Here is a 7993-nt window from a genome sequence, read left to right on the forward strand (position 1 = left end):
CCTCCTGGAGGTTTGAAATCTGTTCAGTCTGATCCATCTGGTGAGACTTGAATTCTAGGCATGGAAAACACGAGCTTAAAGAGGCAGAATTTTATTGTGCACCTGGGATTTTGTCCCTTAGAATCACTGGGGACATTAGGGTTTGTCCTTTTTGTTTCACCTTTTCCTCCATCCCTCCCTCCCTCCTTTCTCTTCTTCTCTTGCTTATTTTGTTCTTTCTCCTGTTCCCCTCCCAACACCGGGAGGGAGGGGTGTGTGTGTGTGTTGCGGGGGAGTGCTCTGCAGCTCCCACTGTGGGAGGTCCACCCAAAAATGTGGGGCTGAAATAGTGCTCAGGCAGTCAGGGCCGGATTAACCTTCTGTGGGTCCTGGTACCAAACATATCTGTGGGCCCCTATGTAGTCACTGTGGGCTCTGAGTATGGGCCTGGTGGGGCAGTGCCATTGGTGCCATAGCATACTCAGTACTGAACCTCAGAGACATTTTTCATTTTGATCACACACCTCTCCATGACTGTACGCATTGCCATACACAGCTCCCTCAGCCCCCGGGTTTTCTTATTGAGCTGTACACCCAGTGGGTTTACCAGTGTCCACAGTGAGCAGAACTTTCATAGTGACCAAGGAAACTCCCCACAGATTTATCTCCTTCCTCATTCAGACCTTCTCTAGCCAAGTCTCCAGTACCCCCCATGTCACCAGTCACGGCATGTGGTCCTAGTCTCAGCTCAGTTCTAAAGCCAGCAGATACCTGGTCAGTTCTGACAGATCCCCCCCAGCCCCCATCCTGCCATGTGAGCCAGCCACCTGCAAACACCATCTCCCCAAAGACAGGACTTAGCCCTTGGGAATCTGAAGCCACCAGCCTCTCTCCCTCTGCTCCCATCTACATGCTAGTCTGCTACCTGGTCACCACCACCTCTCCCCACGCTTGTTTCCTTTCCACTTTGGACATGCTCCCACCCAGCTGGAAGCTCCCTCTGCCAGCCTGACCTGATCCCTCCTTCCCTGCTCCCCCTGACATTCCTGTCCTACTGGTGACCTCTGTTCCTTGAGGTGAACTCCAGTGTCTTTAGCTGCTCTAGCTTAATGGCCCCAGGAGTCACAGAGCCACCTGCAGCTTCTCTGGCTACGGCCATGGGGCCAGTTCCCAGAGGCCAGCCTTAGCCAGCTGCAGCTACTAGCCGCAGGAGGGGTGGCAATGCCAGGGCTGAGCCTGCTTGAACCTTGCAATGGCTGCACTAGGGACTCTAAATCCTCAGCGCTGGCCCTAGGCAGCTGCAGACTCTGGAGTTAGGCACTTCCCTCCTCTAGGCCATGGCTTTAAATACCTGAGATTCCCATCACCCGCAGCAGAGGCCGCCAATTCCCACACCCCCCTCAGCCAGCACCTAGTCATGCAGAAAGTGCAGCCTGAGTGATTTTGGAGGCTGGGTGCCAGGAGGTTCCCGTCTCTGAGCAGCAGCTCTGCAACAAGCTCACGTGCTTCCCAGCTGGGACATTAGCCGTTACTGACAAGGCTTGTCTGTGATCTTTTTTTTATCGCTTTGTTAGGTGTAAGAAGTATGAACTGTTCAATAGGTTCCATTAGTTGGTTAATAAGATGTTTATGAGGTAAATCACTGGCTTTAAAATAAGATCCAATCTGGAGCATATGAACTATTGACCCCTGGACTCCATCTCTGAGAGGGGACTTGTTTACCATCAGGGGACAGGCTCAAACCAGTCCAAACCGGTTTTTCCCGCCAAAACCAGCCCTCAGCGTTCCATCTCCTCAGCACTTTTCCCGCCACAGAAGTGATATAAGGACGTGCTCAGCGCCTGCGCGGGGCCGCCCCCCCCAGCGACGGCCCCTCCACGGTCGGGTCTTCCCAGTGCTCCCGAGCCGGAGAGCGACGAGCCCCCTGGGTCCCGCCGTGAGACTGAGGAACAGGAGGCCTGTCACCCCCATTCCTGCCGTCCTTCCTCCCTGGTGTCCAGCCTCCCACGGAGCCCCCCGGGGAGTGAGAGACCCCGGGGGGGGCACTGGGGCTGGGCAGGAAAGTGACTCTGCCCCGGGGAACCTGGGAGAAGCCTCAGAGCTGCCTCAGCCCCAGTGGGATTTGGGGGGCAGAGACTGGGGCCTGGCGGGGGGGATCCCCTGTGGTGTGGGGGGAGATGGGGGGTGTCAGGCAGGGAGGGAAGAAGCTGGAGTTGCGGGAGGGGAAGGTCGGTGGGACACGGGGGGGGCGTTGAACTGTCTCTGGGCAGCCAGGAAATTCCCGGGGGGGGGGGAGTGTCGGGCGTGCGAAGGGGGGAGGGGGGTTAATTGGATCTTGTCCCTGTTTGTGCCACTTGCCTCTCGCCCCCGATATAAATTCTCTCTAGTTCTGCCCCTTTTCTCGCTCAGTGTCTCACACGGGCTATAAAATCTGGGGCGATTCCCCCCTTTCCCCTCCAATGATCAGCTCTCCCGTCCCCCCCGATTTCCCCCCTTCTCCCCTTGAGTCTCAAACGTCAGTTTAAAATCTTCTCTAGTGAGGGGCATTTTCCCACCCGTTTTATCTGCAGCGAGTTGTCCTTGTTTAGGTGGGAAATTGTTGCCCTGAGTCATTCCCCAGCCCATGGCTGCCCCTGGAGTGGGGGTGGGATGGCTCAGTGGTTGGAGCACTGGCCTGCTAAACCCAGGGCTGGGAGCTGACTCCTTGTGGGGGCCATTTGGGGATTTAGTTGGGGATTGGTCCTGCTTTGAGCAGGGGGTTGGACTAGACACCTCCTGAGGTCCCTTCCAGCCCTGATCTTCTGTGAGATGCCGGGTCTCTGCCAGGGCAGGGAAGGGAGGCGCACGTGTCCCCCATGGGGACTGCCCAGACCCCCGTTTCCCAATCCCAGTTGTTGCCCCCTAACTACCAGCACAGTTGCCCCCAACCATCAGTTGCCAGTCACCCGCCCGTCCCCCACTGCTGCCCCCTTCCTTTATCCAGGGACCTTCCAGCTCCCCCTCCCTTGCCCTTTTAATCAGCTCCTCAAAGGGCTGCCTGCTGCCCATGGCAATGGTGGGAATGGTGGGGTGGGGGGAACCATTACTTTGTGTTTATGTATTGGACAGTCGTATAAAATCCAGTCCAACAGTCCCCCTTTTCCACTAGTTCGTTAACAGCAACATAAAATCCCCTCAGATCTTGGTGTTTTTCTCTCATGTTATCAAATACACAGTTTGTGACACATTTTCTTTGCAAATCTCAAAGATTCATATAAAATACCCTAAACATTTGCCCCACTGCTCTCTAGTTGTCTATTTCTAATTGAATATGCCCTGAGATTTCCCCCTGTCTCTCTAATTATAAAATACTAAGAAAATCTCAGATTTACACCTTTTCTCAGATTCTTGAACATGGATATAAAATGTTTGCAAATGTTGCCCATTTCCTCTTTATTCATTTATCAAATATTGATGTGAAACACTCAGATTTTACCTCCTATCAACAACTGATATAAAATCCCTCTGATTTTCCACTTGTCTCTCTATAATTTGCAAAATGGATCCAAAATCTCTCAGATTTCCACCCTTTCTCTTTCATTTCTGAACGTTGCTCTCAAAGCTCAGGTTTTGCCTCTTTCTGTGTCATTATCAAATGTCAGTTAAAAATCCTATCGGGTTTGGGGCTGTTCCCCGTGTTTCTAAATCCCAGCAACTTCTTCCTTCGAGGGAACCTGTTGCCCTGAGTTCTTCTCCATCCTGGAGGTCGCAGGGGGTGAAATTGCCCAGAGATCATCTTTCCCGACTCCTTTGTGAATCATTTGGTCCCTCCTTTACCTCTGTTAAAATGTTTGCCAAAGAAAGAGACCAGCCAGATATTTAATACACATCAAAGCCAGAGGCCTCCCCCTGTTTGGGGGGTCAGTGGTTCCCAACCGGTAACAGAAGAGTTGGCTGGACCCTTTTCTCCAGCTGGCATGGGATGATGAGGTCACTCTGAGTGCAGTCTGAGTTGAGAAGTATCCCAAACCCCATGGCAAATGGCCTTGGTGAGGGGTTGCTTCCCGCAGTGCTAAGATGCAGCCACCTCTGGGGTGGATCCATGGTGGCCATTATTTGATAGTGACAGGCCATGGACATTTCTTACCTATTTTGTCCCTCCAGGCCTTCCATACTCCAGTTCAAGAGGCATCCCCCAGGGCTCCCTCTGCCTGTGTGACTGGCCAGCAGGGGGCGGTGGTCACTTTCTATCCACTTCTCAGGCACTGTGAGGTAACAGTGTTGCTGGGTGGGGTGGGGCTGGGGGAGATAGCAGCTGAAGGGGATTGGGGGGGGGGCGGCCTCGGGGTGGCGGGGCAGGGGGTACCCTAGTGAGGTTGGTGGGTTCTGGAGATTTGGGGTTTCAGGGGGTGGGTGTGATGTGCCCAGCCCAGAGGCTGTGGGTCCTGGAGGTGGGTATTGCTGGGGGCCTGTTGGCTGCAGAACAGCCGGGGTGGGCTTCTTGGGGAGGCAGGACAGGGGTTAGAGGAGCCTGGTGCTGTGCCAGGGCTCTGTCTGGGCTTCCCCGCAGACTCCTGGGATCGCTGCCGTGCCCAGTGCACAGAGTGTGTGGGAGAATCCCGGCGCTAGGCCAGGGGTGCCCCTGTAAAGCACCAGGGGATCCCGCAGGGGGAGGAGGGGTGCCAGGCAAAGGGCAGGGTAGATCCTGCTGGAGGGCGGGGGGATCCTAGGCAGGCAGTGAGGACTGAGTTCCCAGTGGGGTCCCTTTGGGGGTTTCTGGCTGTTGGGGTCTTTTGGTGGGGGGAAACCCTTTGGGATTCCCATCCTGGCAGTGCTGGTCTGGGGGGGGTGCTCTGGCCGGGGGGGGGCTGGGGGGGATCTGAGGTCCCTGGCCAGGGACTCTGGGGGCTGGGTCCCAGGGAATATCTGGGGGGGGTTGGCTGGGGCTCTGGGGGCTGCTCCTGACCCATCTTCTTCTCCGTGATTAGCTTATGCCAGAATCCTGGCTCCAAGCACTGCCCGACATTCCCCGGCCAGGTCCAGTCACTGTGATAACTTTCTAGCCACTTATCAAACACTCATCAGAGGGGTAGCCATGTTAGTCTGGTTCTGTAAAAGCAGCAAAGAATCCTGTGGCACCTTATAGACTAACAGACGTTTTGTAGCATGAGCTTTCGTGGGTGAATACCCACTTCGTCGGATGCAAGGGGTGGGAGTTCCAGTTCCATTCTCCTAGATTGTCCAGTCCTTGTCCTGGATCTGGGGGTGAGGGAGGTGGGAAGGGGGTCAGCACTGCCACACAATGGTCCCTTCCGCAGCATTCTGGACTCATTCTTTCTGAACTCTGGTTTCATTGAGACCATTGTTAATAGAGTCACTGTATGGAAAGACAAGGAGTGACTCCGGATCAACAATGGGGCAAATGAGATCAGCAATTCTCCCTGTGAGGAGGGTTCTCATTAGCTGCTCTCCCCAGAGAGCTAAAGGAGGGAAGCTGCTCAAACGCTCTGTCCCTCTCTGCTCAGGATACTGGGGTTCAGCTTCCTGGGTCAGACGCTGCAGCCTCCATTGTGATCTGGGAAATCAGGCTCAGCAGCTGCTGCTCCACCAGCGGGGTTCTGTGCTGGGAAGTCACCTGAATTAAAGCTGCTTCTCTGCCTGGCCCAGGAGATGACTTTCTCCAGCTGGTCCTAGCCCCCTAGGGCAGCCCTGGGCCCTGTTAATACTAAATTCTGAGCCAGAGTCTCCAGGTAACTGAAAGACCTCAGGGAAAGTCCTGGGGTCTGGCAAGAAAGTGACTCTGCACAAACAGCCCCTCCTCATTTCTCCTCCCAGTAGCAATTGCCAGGAGAAAATCCAGCCTTGGGAGAGCAAAGCCCCCAGGAATGGGACTGTCCCAGCTAGAGGGGCAGGGAGAGAGGACAGGGGAAGGAGAGACTGAAAGGGGCAGTCGTAGAAATGAGCGGGGAGAGATTTCTAGCTCTCTAGTCCACCCAGACACATGTATTGCTGCATCCCTGGGCAGAACCACTTTCCAGTGAACAAGCAAAGGATCAGAGAGAGGAAAAGCCGGTTCCTGACTCCATATTCCCCTGCTGGGGTGTAGCTGCCGTGGGGTCAGTGTCCAAGGGAATCCCCCACAGTGACTCCTTTGGTTCTGCTCTTTTCTAGCCTTGTGTTCAGAGACTTTGTTAGGGGGTGAGGAGAGGGAGAAGGGAGGTTAAAAATGTGTCTGGGCTTAGCTGGCAGGAGGGGCCAGATCTACATTGTAATAAACAGATTTAGCATTTCCCAGCATGGCAGGATCTAGGGTGTCTGTCTGCAGGGAAAGGGCCTGGGGGAATTCTGATGTGAAATTAACTAAAACCTGTTCTGAAACGCCCACAACTGCCCTTCTCCCCCAGACAGGCTGCAGAATGGCGTCCATGTTTTGCTCCAGGTCATCCCAGCCTGACGTGGGACAAGGAAGAGAAATGGCTGCAGTGGAGTCAGTTCAGGTAGAGATTGTCGGGGGGTTGCTGGTGGGTTCCTGCTGGAGGACAGGGAGAGCAAATACACCGGAGATGGGAAGGTTTGCACAGTCTGGTTTGGAGGTTGGAGCGGGGCAGGAAATTCACAGCGTGGGGAAAGGAGGAGGCCAGGGTGTGGCAAACCCGCTGGGAGTTATTTAATAAGTGCCCTAGATTCTAGGAACAGACCCAGGAGGTTCGGAGGTGGAAATGCCCTAATTTGTGAAGAAAGAAAATAGCCCACCTACATGGAGCTATCAAACTGATCAGACTCCCAGTGCTGGAGCCTGAGCTCACTGACCAGCGGCTGCTGTGAGATAAGAAGGGGGAACCCATGAGTCAGGCTTATTGGAGCTGCCTCTCCCTTCATATCCTGCTCCTCACAATGGGGAGGGTGTTGGGCTTCCTACCAGGGAGCTCTCCCTGAACCCTGCTAGGGGCTCCATCTCCTGTATCAGTCGGTGGCTAGTAGGTGTGTGATGGATCTGCTGGGAGAGACAAGGGGCTCTCTCTTCGTCCCCTCACCCTGGTATTTGCTGGATACGCTGAGCGGGGTCGGGGTGGGACTCTGTTGACTGCGATCCACCCAGAGCTTCCATTTGATTGGCTCCTTTCTGCCACAAATAGTGGGGCTGTGAGTGGGGAAAGAGATCCTGAGTGTTGGGTTCTTGCTCTTTCAGGGGCCGGTGACCTTCGAGGAGGTGGCTGTGTATTTCACCAGGGAAGAGTGGGCTCTGCTGGACCCCGCTCAGAGAGCCCTCTACTGGGATGTCATGCAGCAGAACTATGAGACTGTGACCTCGCTGGGTAAGGGTTCCTGTCCCCTCGGTTCTTGGAAGGGGAAATGAAGAGTTAAGGTTCACACCAGCCCTCCAATGCCACCTCTACTCTGTCCTGTTTCAGCATCACCCCAATATGCCAGTGACACACACACACACTACCAGAGAGCCTCCCCTGCTGCAGAACACTTTGGGAACAGAGCACAGGAGCCGTATCGCACAGTGTCAAATAGCTCCTGTTTGCTCAAGTGAAACTGGGGGTTAGGTCTGGCATAACTGTTCCATACCCCTAATCATTTTTGTTGCCCTTTTCTGAACCTTTTCCAATTCCAATATATCTTTTTTTGAGATGGGGCAACAACATCTTCATGCAGTATTCAAGATGTGGGTGTATCATGGATTCATTTCCTGTTTTTACAAATATGATATATTCTGTTGTATCTATCCCTTTCTTAATTATTTCCAACATTGCTCGCTTTTTTTCACTGCTGCTGCACACTGAGTGGATGTTTTCAGAGAACTGTCCACAGTGACTCCAAGATCCATCTCTTGAGTGGAAACAGCTAATTTAGACCCCATCATTCTGTATGTATAGTTGGGATTATGTTTTCCAATGGGCTGCACTATGTGCTATCCTGTCATCCAGTACTGCTGAGATCCTGCATTCAGTGATATCCCTGCCCTTCCTGTTCCCTTTCTCCACTGAACCCCACCGGCCCATGCTTCCTGTTCCCAGCTTCCCCAGGA

At 53.9% G+C, this 7993-nt stretch overlaps 1 long non-coding RNA gene across 1 annotated transcript; it reads left to right on the forward strand.

Annotated features, from left to right (window-relative positions):
* Nucleotides 1–4171: 4171 nt before the first annotated feature.
* LOC120381899 lies at nucleotides 4172–7206 on the forward strand. The gene is made up of 3 exons (XR_005588178.1): nucleotides 4172–4230; nucleotides 6363–6455; nucleotides 7148–7206. It is a non-coding gene; the product is annotated as an uncharacterized LOC120381899 (long non-coding RNA).
* The last annotated feature ends 787 nt before the right edge of the window (nucleotides 7207–7993 follow it).

The sequence above is a fragment of the Mauremys reevesii genome, linkage group 14, assembly GCF_016161935.1.
Source record: "Mauremys reevesii isolate NIE-2019 linkage group 14, ASM1616193v1, whole genome shotgun sequence".
Classification (NCBI taxonomy): Eukaryota; Metazoa; Chordata; order Testudines; family Geoemydidae; genus Mauremys; species Mauremys reevesii.